Source organism: Hyla sarda, unplaced genomic scaffold (assembly GCF_029499605.1).
Source record: "Hyla sarda isolate aHylSar1 unplaced genomic scaffold, aHylSar1.hap1 scaffold_688, whole genome shotgun sequence".
Taxonomy (NCBI): Eukaryota; Metazoa; Chordata; class Amphibia; order Anura; family Hylidae; genus Hyla; species Hyla sarda.
Window position 1 is genome coordinate 144,854 of NW_026610705.1, and position 21,298 is coordinate 166,151.

Genomic DNA, 21,298 nt, shown 5'->3' on the forward strand with positions numbered 1-21,298 from the left:
AATGCTTCCAGCCATCCATTGCACTAATGGATTGGTCATCAGCTGGCTGTCTATGTCCCGCATCAATATAGACCAAAGTACAGAGGGTTAGGCTATGCTATTGTGCACCTACCTGATGCATCAGAAGGTGCGAGGCCCTTGCTAAATTCTGTGCACAGACTTTGAGATCTATACTTTAGACTGTATCTAAACCTGCTCCAACATGGACTGACATTCTGGCCTACTTTCAGCCGATGCGACTTGTCTGTCGCTGAACAGTCGCTTTTTATGTATTCAGCACCTATGTATAATGTTGTAAAAATGCTCTAGAAGCTAAAGTCGCAGAAATGTCACACATATTTGGCCTGCAACTTTCTGTGCGACAAATTCAGACAGGAAAAATCAGTATAAATCCTTAGAAAATTATCCCCCAGTGTCTCCATCTGCTGGCGGTATTGAATAAGCATTGCTGCACTGATGGGGTATGCATTAGACGAAAAAAAAGAAGAAAAAGAAGAATAATACGCCCAGAAAAGAGGCGAAAAGGAGAAAAACGTAAAAAAACGTGAAAAAAAAGTAAGAGGAAGAGAAGGGAAAAAAAGGTGGAAATGGGTTTAAAAGTGATTTCGGCGGAGAAATATATATATATATATATATATATATATATATATATATATATACGCGCACACACACACATATATATAAACGTATTCTCCGTTGAGATATTGCAGCCGCTGCTGTGTCCAGGCCCAGGAGCCTTAGCACTGTGCTGTGATGTCACTCAATACCACTGACATCACTAGGTGTAAACAACATCTCTCCTTTGCTGTGTATGTGACTATGGAGCTGTTTGGTGATGTCGTCTATTATGGCCTTCATAGAAGCAACAGGAGATTGTTGCATCCATCTAGAACCCTCAGAACTACAGTGCTATGATGTCACTCACTTCCACAGGCCTTGCAGAGTGTAAACAACAACAACCCAGCTTTGTTGTGTATGTAACCATAGGGATTTGTGATGTCACCTAGAACCTTCACAGCAGCGACAGCTTTATGAGGAGCATCAGCACTGCTCTGCCTGAGCAGAACCATCACCGCCATAGGTTGTCAAATAACCCGGATTTAACCCACACAGGTAAGTCCAATGGGGTGCAGGCATGTCCTCTATGCTTACAGCTTCCCGTGGGTGTTGGTTTGATACCGTTTGGGGACAGCCAAGGAGGCATCTGCAGGCAACAAAGGTAGGTGTGTGCTTGTGTGTGTGTTTCCTATGCAGATCCTAAGCCCAGTGTCACATGCAAGTAGGAGGAGTAAGAAGGGTTCCTGGCAAATCCGGGTTATGGATTGCATTTAAAAAGGCCCCGTGGGAGTGCAATGGGCCCCTGTCTTGCTGCTTAGCAATAATGGTATGGGTTTAGGTTCTGCTGTGTGTACTGGTGGTTGACTGCCCCCCAGCCCAGAGTGTGCATGGAAAATTGTCTGGCAGCCTCCCTGACAGCAAGCAGTGATAGTGCCCATGAAGGGGACCTTGTTGGGCCCGCCCCTTTCACGGTTATCGCTTCTCGGCCTTTTGGCTAAGATCAAGTGTAGTATCTGTTCTTATCAGTTTAATATCTGATACGTCCCCTATCTGGGGACCATATATTAAATGGATTTTTGAGAACGGGGGCCGATTTCGAAGCTTGCTTCCGTCGCCCTATGCATTGACCCGATATGGCAGTATCTTCGGGTACAGTGCACCACCCCCTTACAGGGTTAAAAAGAAAGATTCCTACTTTCATTGCTACCTGCTTGCTGGCTAGCCAGCTAGCCAGCCCTGTGGGCCTTGCTGCTGCAGCCAAAAAACAAAAGGTGGTGCTGCTGCTGCTGCTTCTGCTGCTTCTGCTTGTGTCTGGCCGCTGTTGGAGCGTCCAGGCACAGGACTTCTGCTGCTGCTGACTAAATGGCCTCCTTAATTGGATCATTTGAGTAGCCAGCACACCTGTGCAGGTAGGGCATGACATGATAGGCAGCTGCCTTGATAGCGGGTGGGTGCTGAATGTTCCTAATTGACAAAATAAGATTAATGCTTATGAAGAAATATAAAATCTCATCCCTTCCCCAATATCGCGCCACACCCCTACCCCTTAATTCCCTGGTTGAACTTGATGGACATATGTCTTTTTTCGACCGTACTAACTATGTAACTATGTAACATAACATGGGGGGGGGGGGGGGGGTCTCCTGGCTGTTCACACAGGTGTGTCATTGCTGTACATTGACCATGCATTGCTTCTGTGGTATTGCAAAGGCAAAGACAAATGCTTCCAGCCATCCATTGCACTAATGGATTGGTCATCAGCTGGCTGTCTATGTCCCGCATCAATATAGACCAAAGTACAGAGGGTTAGGCTATGCTATTGTGCACCTACCTGATGCATCAGAAGGTGCGAGGCCCTTGCTAAATTCTGTGCACAGACTTTGAGATCTATACTTTAGACTGTATCTAAACCTGCTCCAACATGGACTGACATTCTGGCCTACTTTCAGCCGATGCGACTTGTCTGTCGCTGAACAGTCGCTTTTTATGTATTCAGCACCTATGTATAATGTTGTAAAAATGCTCTAGAAGCTAAAGTCGCAGAAATGTCACACATATTTGGCCTGCAACTTTCTGTGCGACAAATTCAGACAGGAAAAATCAGTATAAATCCTTAGAAAATTATCCCCCAGTGTCTCCATCTGCTGGCGGTATTGAATAAGCATTGCTGCACTGATGGGGTATGCATTAGACGAAAAAAAAGAAGAAAAAGAAGAATAATACGCCCAGAAAAGAGGCGAAAAGGAGAAAAACGTAAAAAAACGTGAAAAAAAAGTAAGAGGAAGAGAAGGGAAAAAAAGGTGGAAATGGGTTTAAAAGTGATTTCGGCGGAGAAATATATATATATATATATATATATATATATATATATATATATACGCGCACACACACACATATATATAAACGTATTCTCCGTTGAGATATTGCAGCCGCTGCTGTGTCCAGGCCCAGGAGCCTTAGCACTGTGCTGTGATGTCACTCAATACCACTGACATCACTAGGTGTAAACAACATCTCTCCTTTGCTGTGTATGTGACTATGGAGCTGTTTGGTGATGTCGTCTATTATGGCCTTCATAGAAGCAACAGGAGATTGTTGCATCCATCTAGAACCCTCAGAACTACAGTGCTATGATGTCACTCACTTCCACAGGCCTTGCAGAGTGTAAACAACAACAACCCAGCTTTGTTGTGTATGTAACCATAGGGATTTGTGATGTCACCTAGAACCTTCACAGCAGCGACAGCTTTATGAGGAGCATCAGCACTGCTCTGCCTGAGCAGAACCATCACCGCCATAGGTTGTCAAATAACCCGGATTTAACCCACACAGGTAAGTCCAATGGGGTGCAGGCATGTCCTCTATGCTTACAGCTTCCCGTGGGTGTTGGTTTGATACCGTTTGGGGACAGCCAAGGAGGCATCTGCAGGCAACAAAGGTAGGTGTGTGCTTGTGTGTGTGTTTCCTATGCAGATCCTAAGCCCAGTGTCACATGCAAGTAGGAGGAGTAAGAAGGGTTCCTGGCAAATCCGGGTTATGGATTGCATTTAAAAAGGCCCCGTGGGAGTGCAATGGGCCCCTGTCTTGCTGCTTAGCAATAATGGTATGGGTTTAGGTTCTGCTGTGTGTACTGGTGGTTGACTGCCCCCCAGCCCAGAGTGTGCATGGAAAATTGTCTGGCAGCCTCCCTGACAGCAAGCAGTGATAGTGCCCATGAAGGGGACCTTGTTGGGCCCGCCCCTTTCACGGTTATCGCTTCTCGGCCTTTTGGCTAAGATCAAGTGTAGTATCTGTTCTTATCAGTTTAATATCTGATACGTCCCCTATCTGGGGACCATATATTAAATGGATTTTTGAGAACGGGGGCCGATTTCGAAGCTTGCTTCCGTCGCCCTATGCATTGACCCGATATGGCAGTATCTTCGGGTACAGTGCACCACCCCCTTACAGGGTTAAAAAGAAAGATTCCTACTTTCATTGCTACCTGCTTGCTGGCTAGCCAGCTAGCCAGCCCTGTGGGCCTTGCTGCTGCAGCCAAAAAACAAAAGGTGGTGCTGCTGCTGCTGCTTCTGCTGCTTCTGCTTGTGTCTGGCCGCTGTTGGAGCGTCCAGGCACAGGACTTCTGCTGCTGCTGACTAAATGGCCTCCTTAATTGGATCATTTGAGTAGCCAGCACACCTGTGCAGGTAGGGCATGACATGATAGGCAGCTGCCTTGATAGCGGGTGGGTGCTGAATGTTCCTAATTGACAAAATAAGATTAATGCTTATGAAGAAATATAAAATCTCATCCCTTCCCCAATATCGCGCCACACCCCTACCCCTTAATTCCCTGGTTGAACTTGATGGACATATGTCTTTTTTCGACCGTACTAACTATGTAACTATGTAACATAACATGGGGGGGGGGGGGGGGGGTCTCCTGGCTGTTCACACAGGTGTGTCATTGCTGTACATTGACCATGCATTGCTTCTGTGGTATTGCAAAGGCAAAGACAAATGCTTCCAGCCATCCATTGCACTAATGGATTGGTCATCAGCTGGCTGTCTATGTCCCGCATCAATATAGACCAAAGTACAGAGGGTTAGGCTATGCTATTGTGCACCTACCTGATGCATCAGAAGGTGCGAGGCCCTTGCTAAATTCTGTGCACAGACTTTGAGATCTATACTTTAGACTGTATCTAAACCTGCTCCAACATGGACTGACATTCTGGCCTACTTTCAGCCGATGCGACTTGTCTGTCGCTGAACAGTCGCTTTTTATGTATTCAGCACCTATGTATAATGTTGTAAAAATGCTCTAGAAGCTAAAGTCGCAGAAATGTCACACATATTTGGCCTGCAACTTTCTGTGCGACAAATTCAGACAGGAAAAATCAGTATAAATCCTTAGAAAATTATCCCCCAGTGTCTCCATCTGCTGGCGGTATTGAATAAGCATTGCTGCACTGATGGGGTATGCATTAGACGAAAAAAAAGAAGAAAAAGAAGAATAATACGCCCAGAAAAGAGGCGAAAAGGAGAAAAACGTAAAAAAACGTGAAAAAAAAGTAAGAGGAAGAGAAGGGAAAAAAAGGTGGAAATGGGTTTAAAAGTGATTTCGGCGGAGAAATATATATATATATATATATATATATATATATATATATATATATACGCGCACACACACACATATATATAAACGTATTCTCCGTTGAGATATTGCAGCCGCTGCTGTGTCCAGGCCCAGGAGCCTTAGCACTGTGCTGTGATGTCACTCAATACCACTGACATCACTAGGTGTAAACAACATCTCTCCTTTGCTGTGTATGTGACTATGGAGCTGTTTGGTGATGTCGTCTATTATGGCCTTCATAGAAGCAACAGGAGATTGTTGCATCCATCTAGAACCCTCAGAACTACAGTGCTATGATGTCACTCACTTCCACAGGCCTTGCAGAGTGTAAACAACAACAACCCAGCTTTGTTGTGTATGTAACCATAGGGATTTGTGATGTCACCTAGAACCTTCACAGCAGCGACAGCTTTATGAGGAGCATCAGCACTGCTCTGCCTGAGCAGAACCATCACCGCCATAGGTTGTCAAATAACCCGGATTTAACCCACACAGGTAAGTCCAATGGGGTGCAGGCATGTCCTCTATGCTTACAGCTTCCCGTGGGTGTTGGTTTGATACCGTTTGGGGACAGCCAAGGAGGCATCTGCAGGCAACAAAGGTAGGTGTGTGCTTGTGTGTGTGTTTCCTATGCAGATCCTAAGCCCAGTGTCACATGCAAGTAGGAGGAGTAAGAAGGGTTCCTGGCAAATCCGGGTTATGGATTGCATTTAAAAAGGCCCCGTGGGAGTGCAATGGGCCCCTGTCTTGCTGCTTAGCAATAATGGTATGGGTTTAGGTTCTGCTGTGTGTACTGGTGGTTGACTGCCCCCCAGCCCAGAGTGTGCATGGAAAATTGTCTGGCAGCCTCCCTGACAGCAAGCAGTGATAGTGCCCATGAAGGGGACCTTGTTGGGCCCGCCCCTTTCACGGTTATCGCTTCTCGGCCTTTTGGCTAAGATCAAGTGTAGTATCTGTTCTTATCAGTTTAATATCTGATACGTCCCCTATCTGGGGACCATATATTAAATGGATTTTTGAGAACGGGGGCCGATTTCGAAGCTTGCTTCCGTCGCCCTATGCATTGACCCGATATGGCAGTATCTTCGGGTACAGTGCACCACCCCCTTACAGGGTTAAAAAGAAAGATTCCTACTTTCATTGCTACCTGCTTGCTGGCTAGCCAGCTAGCCAGCCCTGTGGGCCTTGCTGCTGCAGCCAAAAAACAAAAGGTGGTGCTGCTGCTGCTGCTTCTGCTGCTTCTGCTTGTGTCTGGCCGCTGTTGGAGCGTCCAGGCACAGGACTTCTGCTGCTGCTGACTAAATGGCCTCCTTAATTGGATCATTTGAGTAGCCAGCACACCTGTGCAGGTAGGGCATGACATGATAGGCAGCTGCCTTGATAGCGGGTGGGTGCTGAATGTTCCTAATTGACAAAATAAGATTAATGCTTATGAAGAAATATAAAATCTCATCCCTTCCCCAATATCGCGCCACACCCCTACCCCTTAATTCCCTGGTTGAACTTGATGGACATATGTCTTTTTTCGACCGTACTAACTATGTAACTATGTAACATAACATGGGGGGGGGGGGGGGGTCTCCTGGCTGTTCACACAGGTGTGTCATTGCTGTACATTGACCATGCATTGCTTCTGTGGTATTGCAAAGGCAAAGACAAATGCTTCCAGCCATCCATTGCACTAATGGATTGGTCATCAGCTGGCTGTCTATGTCCCGCATCAATATAGACCAAAGTACAGAGGGTTAGGCTATGCTATTGTGCACCTACCTGATGCATCAGAAGGTGCGAGGCCCTTGCTAAATTCTGTGCACAGACTTTGAGATCTATACTTTAGACTGTATCTAAACCTGCTCCAACATGGACTGACATTCTGGCCTACTTTCAGCCGATGCGACTTGTCTGTCGCTGAACAGTCGCTTTTTATGTATTCAGCACCTATGTATAATGTTGTAAAAATGCTCTAGAAGCTAAAGTCGCAGAAATGTCACACATATTTGGCCTGCAACTTTCTGTGCGACAAATTCAGACAGGAAAAATCAGTATAAATCCTTAGAAAATTATCCCCCAGTGTCTCCATCTGCTGGCGGTATTGAATAAGCATTGCTGCACTGATGGGGTATGCATTAGACGAAAAAAAAGAAGAAAAAGAAGAATAATACGCCCAGAAAAGAGGCGAAAAGGAGAAAAACGTAAAAAAACGTGAAAAAAAAGTAAGAGGAAGAGAAGGGAAAAAAAGGTGGAAATGGGTTTAAAAGTGATTTCGGCGGAGAAATATATATATATATATATATATATATATATATATATATATATATATATATATATACGCGCACACACACACATATATATAAACGTATTCTCCGTTGAGATATTGCAGCCGCTGCTGTGTCCAGGCCCAGGAGCCTTAGCACTGTGCTGTGATGTCACTCAATACCACTGACATCACTAGGTGTAAACAACATCTCTCCTTTGCTGTGTATGTGACTATGGAGCTGTTTGGTGATGTCGTCTATTATGGCCTTCATAGAAGCAACAGGAGATTGTTGCATCCATCTAGAACCCTCAGAACTACAGTGCTATGATGTCACTCACTTCCACAGGCCTTGCAGAGTGTAAACAACAACAACCCAGCTTTGTTGTGTATGTAACCATAGGGATTTGTGATGTCACCTAGAACCTTCACAGCAGCGACAGCTTTATGAGGAGCATCAGCACTGCTCTGCCTTAGCAGAACCATCACCGCCATAGGTTGTCAAATAACCCGGATTTAACCCACACAGGTAAGTCCAATGGGGTGCAGGCATGTCCTCTATGCTTACAGCTTCCCGTGGGTGTTGGTTTGATACCGTTTGGGGACAGCCAAGGAGGCATCTGCAGGCAACAAAGGTAGGTGTGTGCTTGTGTGTGTGTTTCCTATGCAGATCCTAAGCCCAGTGTCACATGCAAGTAGGAGGAGTAAGAAGGGTTCCTGGCAAATCCGGGTTATGGATTGCATTTAAAAAGGCCCCGTGGGAGTGCAATGGGCCCCTGTCTTGCTGCTTAGCAATAATGGTATGGGTTTAGGTTCTGCTGTGTGTACTGGTGGTTGACTGCCCCCCAGCCCAGAGTGTGCATGGAAAATTGTCTGGCAGCCTCCCTGACAGCAAGCAGTGATAGTGCCCATGAAGGGGACCTTGTTGGGCCCGCCCCTTTCACGGTTATCGCTTCTCGGCCTTTTGGCTAAGATCAAGTGTAGTATCTGTTCTTATCAGTTTAATATCTGATACGTCCCCTATCTGGGGACCATATATTAAATGGATTTTTGAGAACGGGGGCCGATTTCGAAGCTTGCTTCCGTCGCCCTATGCATTGACCCGATATGGCAGTATCTTCGGGTACAGTGCACCACCCCCTTACAGGGTTAAAAAGAAAGATTCCTACTTTCATTGCTACCTGCTTGCTGGCTAGCCAGCTAGCCAGCCCTGTGGGCCTTGCTGCTGCAGCCAAAAAACAAAAGGTGGTGCTGCTGCTGCTGCTTCTGCTGCTTCTGCTTGTGTCTGGCCGCTGTTGGAGCGTCCAGGCACAGGACTTCTGCTGCTGCTGACTAAATGGCCTCCTTAATTGGATCATTTGAGTAGCCAGCACACCTGTGCAGGTAGGGCATGACATGATAGGCAGCTGCCTTGATAGCGGGTGGGTGCTGAATGTTCCTAATTGACAAAATAAGATTAATGCTTATGAAGAAATATAAAATCTCATCCCTTCCCCAATATCGCGCCACACCCCTACCCCTTAATTCCCTGGTTGAACTTGATGGACATATGTCTTTTTTCGACCGTACTAACTATGTAACTATGTAACATAACATGGGGGGGGGGGGGGGGGGTCTCCTGGCTGTTCACACAGGTGTGTCATTGCTGTACATTGACCATGCATTGCTTCTGTGGTATTGCAAAGGCAAAGACAAATGCTTCCAGCCATCCATTGCACTAATGGATTGGTCATCAGCTGGCTGTCTATGTCCCGCATCAATATAGACCAAAGTACAGAGGGTTAGGCTATGCTATTGTGCACCTACCTGATGCATCAGAAGGTGCGAGGCCCTTGCTAAATTCTGTGCACAGACTTTGAGATCTATACTTTAGACTGTATCTAAACCTGCTCCAACATGGACTGACATTCTGGCCTACTTTCAGCCGATGCGACTTGTCTGTCGCTGAACAGTCGCTTTTTATGTATTCAGCACCTATGTATAATGTTGTAAAAATGCTCTAGAAGCTAAAGTCGCAGAAATGTCACACATATTTGGCCTGCAACTTTCTGTGCGACAAATTCAGACAGGAAAAATCAGTATAAATCCTTAGAAAATTATCCCCCAGTGTCTCCATCTGCTGGCGGTATTGAATAAGCATTGCTGCACTGATGGGGTATGCATTAGACGAAAAAAAAGAAGAAAAAGAAGAATAATACGCCCAGAAAAGAGGCGAAAAGGAGAAAAACGTAAAAAAACGTGAAAAAAAAGTAAGAGGAAGAGAAGGGAAAAAAAGGTGGAAATGGGTTTAAAAGTGATTTCGGCGGAGAATATATATATATATATATATATATATATATATATATACGCGCACACACACACATATATATAAACGTATTCTCCGTTGAGATATTGCAGCCGCTGCTGTGTCCAGGCCCAGGAGCCTTAGCACTGTGCTGTGATGTCACTCAATACCACTGACATCACTAGGTGTAAACAACATCTCTCCTTTGCTGTGTATGTGACTATGGAGCTGTTTGGTGATGTCGTCTATTATGGCCTTCATAGAAGCAACAGGAGATTGTTGCATCCATCTAGAACCCTCAGAACTACAGTGCTATGATGTCACTCACTTCCACAGGCCTTGCAGAGTGTAAACAACAACAACCCAGCTTTGTTGTGTATGTAACCATAGGGATTTGTGATGTCACCTAGAACCTTCACAGCAGCGACAGCTTTATGAGGAGCATCAGCACTGCTCTGCCTGAGCAGAACCATCACCGCCATAGGTTGTCAAATAACCCGGATTTAACCCACACAGGTAAGTCCAATGGGGTGCAGGCATGTCCTCTATGCTTACAGCTTCCCGTGGGTGTTGGTTTGATACCGTTTGGGGACAGCCAAGGAGGCATCTGCAGGCAACAAAGGTAGGTGTGTGCTTGTGTGTGTGTTTCCTATGCAGATCCTAAGCCCAGTGTCACATGCAAGTAGGAGGAGTAAGAAGGGTTCCTGGCAAATCCGGGTTATGGATTGCATTTAAAAAGGCCCCGTGGGAGTGCAATGGGCCCCTGTCTTGCTGCTTAGCAATAATGGTATGGGTTTAGGTTCTGCTGTGTGTACTGGTGGTTGACTGCCCCCCAGCCCAGAGTGTGCATGGAAAATTGTCTGGCAGCCTCCCTGACAGCAAGCAGTGATAGTGCCCATGAAGGGGACCTTGTTGGGCCCGCCCCTTTCACGGTTATCGCTTCTCGGCCTTTTGGCTAAGATCAAGTGTAGTATCTGTTCTTATCAGTTTAATATCTGATACGTCCCCTATCTGGGGACCATATATTAAATGGATTTTTGAGAACGGGGGCCGATTTCGAAGCTTGCTTCCGTCGCCCTATGCATTGACCCGATATGGCAGTATCTTCGGGTACAGTGCACCACCCCCTTACAGGGTTAAAAAGAAAGATTCCTACTTTCATTGCTACCTGCTTGCTGGCTAGCCAGCTAGCCAGCCCTGTGGGCCTTGCTGCTGCAGCCAAAAAACAAAAGGTGGTGCTGCTGCTGCTGCTTCTGCTGCTTCTGCTTGTGTCTGGCCGCTGTTGGAGCGTCCAGGCACAGGACTTCTGCTGCTGCTGACTAAATGGCCTCCTTAATTGGATCATTTGAGTAGCCAGCACACCTGTGCAGGTAGGGCATGACATGATAGGCAGCTGCCTTGATAGCGGGTGGGTGCTGAATGTTCCTAATTGACAAAATAAGATTAATGCTTATGAAGAAATATAAAATCTCATCCCTTCCCCAATATCGCGCCACACCCCTACCCCTTAATTCCCTGGTTGAACTTGATGGACATATGTCTTTTTTCGACCGTACTAACTATGTAACTATGTAACATAACATGGGGGGGGGGGGGGGTCTCCTGGCTGTTCACACAGGTGTGTCATTGCTGTACATTGACCATGCATTGCTTCTGTGGTATTGCAAAGGCAAAGACAAATGCTTCCAGCCATCCATTGCACTAATGGATTGGTCATCAGCTGGCTGTCTATGTCCCGCATCAATATAGACCAAAGTACAGAGGGTTAGGCTATGCTATTGTGCACCTACCTGATGCATCAGAAGGTGCGAGGCCCTTGCTAAATTCTGTGCACAGACTTTGAGATCTATACTTTAGACTGTATCTAAACCTGCTCCAACATGGACTGACATTCTGGCCTACTTTCAGCCGATGCGACTTGTCTGTCGCTGAACAGTCGCTTTTTATGTATTCAGCACCTATGTATAATGTTGTAAAAATGCTCTAGAAGCTAAAGTCGCAGAAATGTCACACATATTTGGCCTGCAACTTTCTGTGCGACAAATTCAGACAGGAAAAATCAGTATAAATCCTTAGAAAATTATCCCCCAGTGTCTCCATCTGCTGGCGGTATTGAATAAGCATTGCTGCACTGATGGGGTATGCATTAGACGAAAAAAAAGAAGAAAAAGAAGAATAATACGCCCAGAAAAGAGGCGAAAAGGAGAAAAACGTAAAAAAACGTGAAAAAAAAGTAAGAGGAAGAGAAGGGAAAAAAAGGTGGAAATGGGTTTAAAAGTGATTTCGGCGGAGAAATATATATATATATATATATATATATATATATATATATATATATACGCGCACACACACACATATATATAAACGTATTCTCCGTTGAGATATTGCAGCCGCTGCTGTGTCCAGGCCCAGGCCTTAGCACTGTGCTGTGATGTCACTCAATACCACTGACATCACTAGGTGTAAACAACATCTCTCCTTTGCTGTGTATGTGACTATGGAGCTGTTTGGTGATGTCGTCTATTACGGCCTTCATAGAAGCAACAGGAGATTGTTGCATCCATCTAGAACCCTCAGAACTACAGTGCTATGATGTCACTCACTTCCACAGGCCTTGCAGAGTGTAAACAACAACAACCCAGCTTTGTTGTGTATGTAACCATAGGGATTTGTGATGTCACCTAGAACCTTCACAGCAGCGACAGCTTTATGAGGAGCATCAGCACTGCTCTGCCTGAGCAGAACCATCACCGCCATAGGTTGTCAAATAACCCGGATTTAACCCACACAGGTAAGTCCAATGGGGTGCAGGCATGTCCTCTATGCTTACAGCTTCCCGTGGGTGTTGGTTTGATACCGTTTGGGGACAGCCAAGGAGGCATCTGCAGGCAACAAAGGTAGGTGTGTGCTTGTGTGTGTGTTTCCTATGCAGATCCTAAGCCCAGTGTCACATGCAAGTAGGAGGAGTAAGAAGGGTTCCTGGCAAATCCGGGTTATGGATTGCATTTAAAAAGGCCCCGTGGGAGTGCAATGGGCCCCTGTCTTGCTGCTTAGCAATAATGGTATGGGTTTAGGTTCTGCTGTGTGTACTGGTGGTTGACTGCCCCCCAGCCCAGAGTGTGCATGGAAAATTGTCTGGCAGCCTCCCTGACAGCAAGCAGTGATAGTGCCCATGAAGGGGACCTTGTTGGGCCCGCCCCTTTCACGGTTATCGCTTCTCGGCCTTTTGGCTAAGATCAAGTGTAGTATCTGTTCTTATCAGTTTAATATCTGATACGTCCCCTATCTGGGGACCATATATTAAATGGATTTTTGAGAACGGGGGCCGATTTCGAAGCTTGCTTCCGTCGCCCTATGCATTGACCCGATATGGCAGTATCTTCGGGTACAGTGCACCACCCCCTTACAGGGTTAAAAAGAAAGATTCCTACTTTCATTGCTACCTGCTTGCTGGCTAGCCAGCTAGCCAGCCCTGTGGGCCTTGCTGCTGCAGCCAAAAAACAAAAGGTGGTGCTGCTGCTGCTGCTTCTGCTGCTTCTGCTTGTGTCTGGCCGCTGTTGGAGCGTCCAGGCACAGGACTTCTGCTGCTGCTGACTAAATGGCCTCCTTAATTGGATCATTTGAGTAGCCAGCACACCTGTGCAGGTAGGGCATGACATGATAGGCAGCTGCCTTGATAGCGGGTGGGTGCTGAATGTTCCTAATTGACAAAATAAGATTAATGCTTATGAAGAAATATAAAATCTCATCCCTTCCCCAATATCGCGCCACACCCCTACCCCTTAATTCCCTGGTTGAACTTGATGGACATATGTCTTTTTTCGACCGTACTAACTATGTAACTATGTAACATAACATGGGGGGGGGGGGGGGGGTCTCCTGGCTGTTCACACAGGTGTGTCATTGCTGTACATTGACCATGCATTGCTTCTGTGGTATTACAAAGGCAAAGACAAATGCTTCCAGCCATCCATTGCACTAATGGATTGGTCATCAGCTGGCTGTCTATGTCCCGCATCAATATAGACCAAAGTACAGAGGGTTAGGCTATGCTATTGTGCACCTACCTGATGCATCAGAAGGTGCGAGGCCCTTGCTAAATTCTGTGCACAGACTTTGAGATCTATACTTTAGACTGTATCTAAACCTGCTCCAACATGGACTGACATTCTGGCCTACTTTCAGCCGATGCGACTTGTCTGTCGCTGAACAGTCGCTTTTTATGTATTCAGCACCTATGTATAATGTTGTAAAAATGCTCTAGAAGCTAAAGTCGCAGAAATGTCACACATATTTGGCCTGCAACTTTCTGTGCGACAAATTCAGACAGGAAAAATCAGTATAAATCCTTAGAAAATTATCCCCCAGTGTCTCCATCTGCTGGCGGTATTGAATAAGCATTGCTGCACTGATGGGGTATGCATTAGACGAAAAAAAAGAAGAAAAAGAAGAATAATACGCCCAGAAAAGAGGCGAAAAGGAGAAAAACGTAAAAAAACGTGAAAAAAAAGTAAGAGGAAGAGAAGGGAAAAAAAGGTGGAAATGGGTTTAAAAGTGATTTCGGCGGAGAAATATATATATATATATATATATATATATATATATATATATATATACGCGCACACACACACATATATATAAACGTATTCTCCGTTGAGATATTGCAGCCGCTGCTGTGTCCAGGCCCAGGAGCCTTAGCACTGTGCTGTGATGTCACTCAATACCACTGACATCACTAGGTGTAAACAACATCTCTCCTTTGCTGTGTATGTGACTATGGAGCTGTTTGGTGATGTCGTCTATTATGGCCTTCATAGAAGCAACAGGAGATTGTTGCATCCATCTAGAACCCTCAGAACTACAGTGCTATGATGTCACTCACTTCCACAGGCCTTGCAGAGTGTAAACAACAACAACCCAGCTTTGTTGTGTATGTAACCATAGGGATTTGTGATGTCACCTAGAACCTTCACAGCAGCGACAGCTTTATGAGGAGCATCAGCACTGCTCTGCCTGAGCAGAACCATCACCGCCATAGGTTGTCAAATAACCCGGATTTAACCCACACAGGTAAGTCCAATGGGGTGCAGGCATGTCCTCTATGCTTACAGCTTCCCGTGGGTGTTGGTTTGATACCGTTTGGGGACAGCCAAGGAGGCATCTGCAGGCAACAAAGGTAGGTGTGTGCTTGTGTGTGTGTTTCCTATGCAGATCCTAAGCCCAGTGTCACATGCAAGTAGGAGGAGTAAGAAGGGTTCCTGGCAAATCCGGGTTATGGATTGCATTTAAAAAGGCCCCGTGGGAGTGCAATGGGCCCCTGTCTTGCTGCTTAGCAATAATGGTATGGGTTTAGGTTCTGCTGTGTGTACTGGTGGTTGACTACCCCCCAGCCCAGAGTGTGCATGGAAAATTGTCTGGCAGCCTCCCTGACAGCAAGCAGTGATAGTGCCCATGAAGGGGACCTTGTTGGGCCCGCCCCTTTCACGGTTATTGCTTCTCGGCCTTTTGGCTAAGATCAAGTGTAGTATCTGTTCTTATCAGTTTAATATCTGATACGTCCCCTATCTGGGGACCATATATTAAATGGATTTTTGAGAACGGGGGCCGATTTCGAAGCTTGCTTCCGTCGCCCTATGCATTGACCCGATATGGCAGTATCTTCGGGTACAGTGCACCACCCCCTTACAGGGTTAAAAAGAAAGATTCCTACTTTCATTGCTACCTGCTTGCTGGCTAGCCAGCTAGCCAGCCCTGTGGGCCTTGCTGCTGCAGCCAAAAAACAAAAGGTGGTGCTGCTGCTGCTGCTTCTGCTGCTTCTGCTTGTGTCTGGCCGCTGTTGGAGCGTCCAGGCACAGGACTTCTGCTGCTGCTGACTAAATGGCCTCCTTAATTGGATCATTTGAGTAGCCAGCACACCTGTGCAGGTAGGGCATGACATGATAGGCAGCTGCCTTGATAGCGGGTGGGTGCTGAATGTTCCTAATTGACAAAATAAGATTAATGCTTATGAAGAAATATAAAATCTCATCCCTTCCCCAATATCGCGCCACACCCCTACCCCTTAATTCCCTGGTTGAACTTGATGGACATATGTCTTTTTTCGACCGTACTAACTATGTAACTATGTAACATAACATGGGGGGGGGGGGGGGGGGGTCTCCTGGCTGTTCACACAGGTGTGTCATTGCTGTACATTGACCATGCATTGCTTCTGTGGTATTGCAAAGGCAAAGACAAATGCTTCCAGCCATCCATTGCACTAATGGATTGGTCATCAGCTGGCTGTCTATGTCCCGCATCAATATAGACCAAAGTACAGAGGGTTAGGCTATGCTATTGTGCACCTACCTGATGCATCAGAAGGTGCGAGGCCCTTGCTAAATTCTGTGCACAGACTTTGAGATCTATACTTTAGACTGTATCTAAACCTGCTCCAACATGGACTGACATTCTGGCCTACTTTCAGCCGATGCGACTTGTCTGTCGCTGAACAGTCGCTTTTTATGTATTCAGCACCTATGTATAATGTTGTAAAAATGCTCTAGAAGCTAAAGTCGCAGAAATGTCACACATATTTGGCCTGCAACTTTCTGTGCGACAAATTCAGACAGGAAAAATCAGTATAAATCCTTAGAAAATTATCCCCCAGTGTCTCCATCTGCTGGCGGTATTGAATAAGCATTGCTGCACTGATGGGGTATGCATTAGACGAAAAAAAAGAAGAAAAAGAAGAATAATACGCCCAGAAAAGAGGCGAAAAGGAGAAAAACGTAAAAAAACGTGAAAAAAAAGTAAGAGGAAGAGAAGGGAAAAAAAGGTGGAAATGGGTTTAAAAGTGATTTCGGCGGAGAAATATATATATATATATATATATATATATATATATATATATACGCGCACACACACACATATATATAAACGTATTCTCCGTTGAGATATTGCAGCCGCTGCTGTGTCCAGGCCCAGGAGCCTTAGCACTATGCTGTGATGTCACTCAATACCACTGACATCACTAGGTGTAAACAACATCTCTCCTTTGCTGTGTATGTGACTATGGAGCTGTTTGGTGATGTCGTCTATTATGGCCTTCATAGAAGCAACAGGAGATTGTTGCATCCATCTAGAACCCTCAGAACTACAGTGCTATGATGTCACTCACTTCCACAGGCCTTGCAGAGTGTAAACAACAACAACCCAGCTTTGTTGTGTATGTAACCATAGGGATTTGTGATGTCACCTAGAACCTTCACAGCAGCGACAGCTTTATGAGGAGCATCAGCACTGCTCTGCCTGAGCAGAACCATCACCGCCATAGGTTGTCAAATAACCCGGATTTAACCCACACAGGTAAGTCCAATGGGGTGCAGGCATGTCCTCTATGCTTACAGCTTCCCGTGGGTGTTGGTTTGATACCGTTTGGGGACAGCCAAGGAGGCATCTGCAGGCAACAAAGGTAGGTGTGTGCTTGTGTGTGTGTTTCCTATGCAGATCCTAAGCCCAGTGTCACATGCAAGTAGGAGGAGTAAGAAGGGTTCCTGGCAAATCCGGGTTATGGATTGCATTTAAAAAGGCCCCGTGGGAGTGCAATGGGCCCCTGTCTTGCTGCTTAGCAATAATGGTATGGGTTTAGGTTCTGCTGTGTGTACTGGTGGTTGACTGCCCCCCAGCCCAGAGTGTGCATGGAAAATTGTCTGGCAGCCTCCCTGACAGCAAGCAGTGATAGTGCCCATGAAGGGGACCTTGTTGGGCCCGCCCCTTTCACGGTTATCGCTTCTCGGCCTTTTGGCTAAGATCAAGTGTAGTATCTGTTCTTATCAGTTTAATATCTGATACGTCCCCTATCTGGGGACCATATATTAAATGGATTTTTGAGAACGGGGGCCGATTTCGAAGCTTGCTTCCGTCGCCCTATGCATTGACCCGATATGGCAGTATCTTCGGGTACAGTGCACCACCCCCTTACAGGGTTAAAAAGAAAGATTCCTACTTTCATTGCTACCTGCTTGCTGGCTAGCCAGCTAGCCAGCCCTGTGGGCCTTGCTGCTGCAGCCAAAAAACAAAAGGTGGTGCTGCTGCTGCTGCTTCTGCTGCTTCTGCTTGTGTCTGGCCGCTGTTGGAGCGTCCAGGCACAGGACTTCTGCTGCTGCTGACTAAATGGCCTCCTTAATTGGATCATTTGAGTAGCCAGCACACCTGTGCAGGTAGGGCATGACATGATAGGCAGCTGCCTTGATAGCGGGTGGGTGCTGAATGTTCCTAATTGACAAAATAAGATTAATGCTTATGAAGAAATATAAAATCTCATCCCTTCCCCAATATCGCGCCACACCCCTACCCCTTAATTCCCTGGTTGAACTTGATGGACATATGTCTTTTTTCGACCGTACTAACTATGTAACTATGTAACATAACATGGGGGGGGGGGGGGGGGTCTCCTGGCTGTTCACACAGGTGTGTCATTGCTGTACATTGACCATGCATTGCTTCTGTGGTATTGCAAAGGCAAAGACAAATGCTTCCAGCCATCCATTGCACTAATGGATTGGTCATCAGCTGGCTGTCTATGTCCCGCATCAATATAGACCAAAGTACAGAGGGTTAGGCTATGCCATTGTGCACCTACCTGATGCATCAGAAGGTGCGAGGCCCTTGCTAAATTCTGTGCACAGACTTTGAGATCTATACTTTAGACTGTATCTAAACCTGCTCCAACATGGACTGACATTCTGGCCTACTTTCAGCCGATGCGACTTGTCTGTCGCTGAACAGTCGCTTTTTATGTATTCAGCACCTATGTATAATGTTGTAAAAATGCTCTAGAAGCTAAAGTCGCAGAAATGTCACACATATTTGGCCTGCAACTTTCTGTGCGACAAATTCAGACAGGAAAAATCAGTATAAATCCTTAGAAAATTATCCCCCAGTGTCTCCATCTGCTGGCGGTATTGAATAAGCATTGCTGCACTGATGGGGTATGCATTAGACGAAAAAAAAGAAGAAAAAGAAGAATAATACGCCCAGAAAAGAGGCGAAAAGGAGAAAAACGTAAAAAAACGTGAAAAAAAAGTAAGAGGAAGAGAAGGGAAAAAAAGGTGGAAATGGGTTTAAAAGTGATTTCGGCGGAGAAATATATATATATATATATATATATATATATATATATATATATACGCGCACACACACACATATATATAAACGTATTCTCCGTTGAGATATTGCAGCCGCTGCTGTGTCCAGGCCCAGGAGCCTTAGCACTGTGCTGTGATGTCACTCAATACCACTGACATCACTAGGTGTAAACAACATCTCTCCTTTGCTGTGTATGTGACTATGGAGCTGTTTGGTGATGTCGTCTATTATGGCCTTCATAGAAGCAACAGGAGATTGTTGCATCCATCTAGAACCCTCAGAACTACAGTGCTATGATGTCACTCACTTCCACAGGCCTTGCAGAGTGTAAACAACAACAACCCAGCTTTGTTGTGTATGTAACCATAGGGATTTGTGATGTCACCTAGAACCTTCACAGCAGCGACAGCTTTATGAGGAGCATCAGCACTGCTCTGCCTGAGCAGAACCATCACCGCCATAGGTTGTCAAATAACCCGGATTTAACCCACACAGGTAAGTCCAATGGGGTGCAGGCATGTCCTCTATGCTTACAGCTTCCCGTGGGTGTTGGTTTGATACCGTTTGGGGACAGCCAAGGAGGCATCTGCAGGCAACAAAGGTAGGTGTGTGCTTGTGTGTGTGTTTCCTATGCAGATCCTAAGCCCAGTGTCACATGCAAGTAGGAGGAGTAAGAAGGGTTCCTGGCAAATCCGGGTTATGGATTGCATTTAAAAAGGCCCCGTGGGAGTGCAATGGGCCCCTGTCTTGCTGCTTAGCAATAATGGTATGGGTTTAGGTTCTGCTGTGTGTACTGGTGGTTGACTGCCCCCCAGCCCAGAGTGTGCATGGAAAATTGTCTGGCAGCCTCCCTGACAGCAAGCAGTGATAGTGCCCATGAAGGGGACCTTGTTGGGCCCGCCCCTTTCACGGTTATCGCTTCTCGGCCTTTTGGCTAAGATCAAGTGTAGTATCTGTTCTTATCAGTTTAATATCTGATACGTCCCCTATCTGGGGACCATATATTAAATGGATTTTTGAGAACGGGGGCCGATTTCGAAGCTTGCTTCCGTCGCCCTATGCATTGACCCGATATGGCAGTATCTTCGGGTACAGTGCACCACCCCCTTACAGGGTTAAAAAGAAAGATTCCTACTTTCATTGCTACCTGCTTGCTGGCTAGCCAGCTAGCCAGCCCTGTGGGCCTTGCTGCTGCAGCCAAAAAACAAAAGGTGGTGCTGCTGCTGCTGCTTCTGCTGCTTCTGCTTGTGTCTGGCCGCTGTTGGAGCGTCCAGGCACAGGACTTCTGCTGCTGCTGACTAAATGGCCTCCTTAATTGGATCATTTGAGTAGCCAGCACACCTGTGCAGGTAGGGCATGACATGATAGGCAGCTGCCTTGATAGCGGGTGGGTGCTGAATGTTCCTAATTGACAAAATAAGATTAATGCTTATGAAGAAATATAAAATCTCATCCCTTCCCCAATATCGCGCCACACCCCTACCCCTTAATTCCCTGGTTGAACTTGATGGACATATGTCTTTTTTCGACCGTACTAACTATGTAACTATGTAACATAACATGGGGGGGGGGGGGGGGGGTCTCCTGGCTGTTCACACAGGTGTGTCATTGCTGTACATTGACCATGCATTGCTTCTGTGGTATTGCAAAGGCAAAGACAAATGCTTCCAGCCATCCATTGCACTAATGGATTGGTCATCAGCTGGCTGTCTATGTCCCGCATCAATATAGACCAAAGTACAGAGGGTTAGGCTATGCTATTGTGCACCTACCTGATGCATCAGAAGGTGCGAGGCCCTTGCTAAATTCTGTGCACAGACTTTGAGATCTATACTTTAGACTGTATCTAAACCTGCTCCAACATGGACTGACATTCTGGCCTACTTTCAGCCGATGCGACTTGTCTGTCGCTGAACAGTCGCTTTTTATGTATTCAGCACCTATGTATAATGTTGTAAAAATGCTCTAGAAGCTAAAGTCGCAGAAATGTCACACATATTTGGCCTGCAACTTTCTGTGCGACAAATTCAGACAGGAAAAATCAGTATAAATCCTTAGAAAATTATCCCCCAGTGTCTCCATCTGCTGGCGGTATTGAATAAGCATTGCTGCACTGATGGGGTATGCATTAGACGAAAAAAAAGAAGAAAAAGAAGAATAATACGCCCAGAAAAGAGGCGAAAAGGAGAAAAACGTAAAAAAACGTGAAAAAAAAGTAAGAGGAAGAGAAGGGAAAAAAAGGTGGAAATGGGTTTAAAAGTGATTTCGGCGGAGAAATATATATATATATATATATATATATATATATATATATATATACGCGCACACACACACATATATATAAACGTATTCTCCGTTGAGATATTGCAGCCGCTGCTGTGTCCAGGCCCAGGAGCCTTAGCACTGTGCTGTGATGTCACTCAATACCACTGACATCACTAGGTGTAAACAACATC

General features: G+C 45.9%; 9 non-coding genes across 9 annotated transcripts; all 9 read left to right on the forward strand.

The window, feature by feature from the left end:
* Positions 1 to 1,532: 1,532 nt before the first annotated feature.
* Positions 1,533 to 1,723, forward strand: LOC130343634 (U2 spliceosomal RNA). Its single transcript, XR_008882918.1, has one exon. It is a non-coding gene; the product is annotated as a U2 spliceosomal RNA (small nuclear RNA).
* Positions 1,724 to 3,809: 2,086 nt separating this feature from the next.
* Positions 3,810 to 4,000, forward strand: LOC130343635 (U2 spliceosomal RNA). The gene has a single exon (XR_008882919.1). It is a non-coding gene; the product is annotated as a U2 spliceosomal RNA (small nuclear RNA).
* A 2,089-nt stretch (positions 4,001 to 6,089) lies between these two features.
* Positions 6,090 to 6,280, forward strand: LOC130343636 (U2 spliceosomal RNA). Its single transcript, XR_008882920.1, has one exon. It is a non-coding gene; the product is annotated as a U2 spliceosomal RNA (small nuclear RNA).
* A 2,097-nt stretch (positions 6,281 to 8,377) lies between these two features.
* On the forward strand, positions 8,378 to 8,568 carry LOC130343638 (U2 spliceosomal RNA). Its single transcript, XR_008882922.1, has one exon. It is a non-coding gene; the product is annotated as a U2 spliceosomal RNA (small nuclear RNA).
* Positions 8,569 to 10,648: 2,080 nt separating this feature from the next.
* On the forward strand, positions 10,649 to 10,839 carry LOC130343639 (U2 spliceosomal RNA). The gene has a single exon (XR_008882923.1). It is a non-coding gene; the product is annotated as a U2 spliceosomal RNA (small nuclear RNA).
* Positions 10,840 to 12,923: 2,084 nt separating this feature from the next.
* Positions 12,924 to 13,114, forward strand: LOC130343641 (U2 spliceosomal RNA). The gene has a single exon (XR_008882924.1). It is a non-coding gene; the product is annotated as a U2 spliceosomal RNA (small nuclear RNA).
* Positions 13,115 to 15,202: 2,088 nt separating this feature from the next.
* On the forward strand, positions 15,203 to 15,393 carry LOC130343655 (U2 spliceosomal RNA). The gene has a single exon (XR_008882937.1). It is a non-coding gene; the product is annotated as a U2 spliceosomal RNA (small nuclear RNA).
* Positions 15,394 to 17,479: 2,086 nt separating this feature from the next.
* On the forward strand, positions 17,480 to 17,670 carry LOC130343642 (U2 spliceosomal RNA). Its single transcript, XR_008882925.1, has one exon. It is a non-coding gene; the product is annotated as a U2 spliceosomal RNA (small nuclear RNA).
* Positions 17,671 to 19,756: 2,086 nt separating this feature from the next.
* On the forward strand, positions 19,757 to 19,947 carry LOC130343643 (U2 spliceosomal RNA). Its single transcript, XR_008882926.1, has one exon. It is a non-coding gene; the product is annotated as a U2 spliceosomal RNA (small nuclear RNA).
* Positions 19,948 to 21,298: the final 1,351 nt, after the last annotated feature.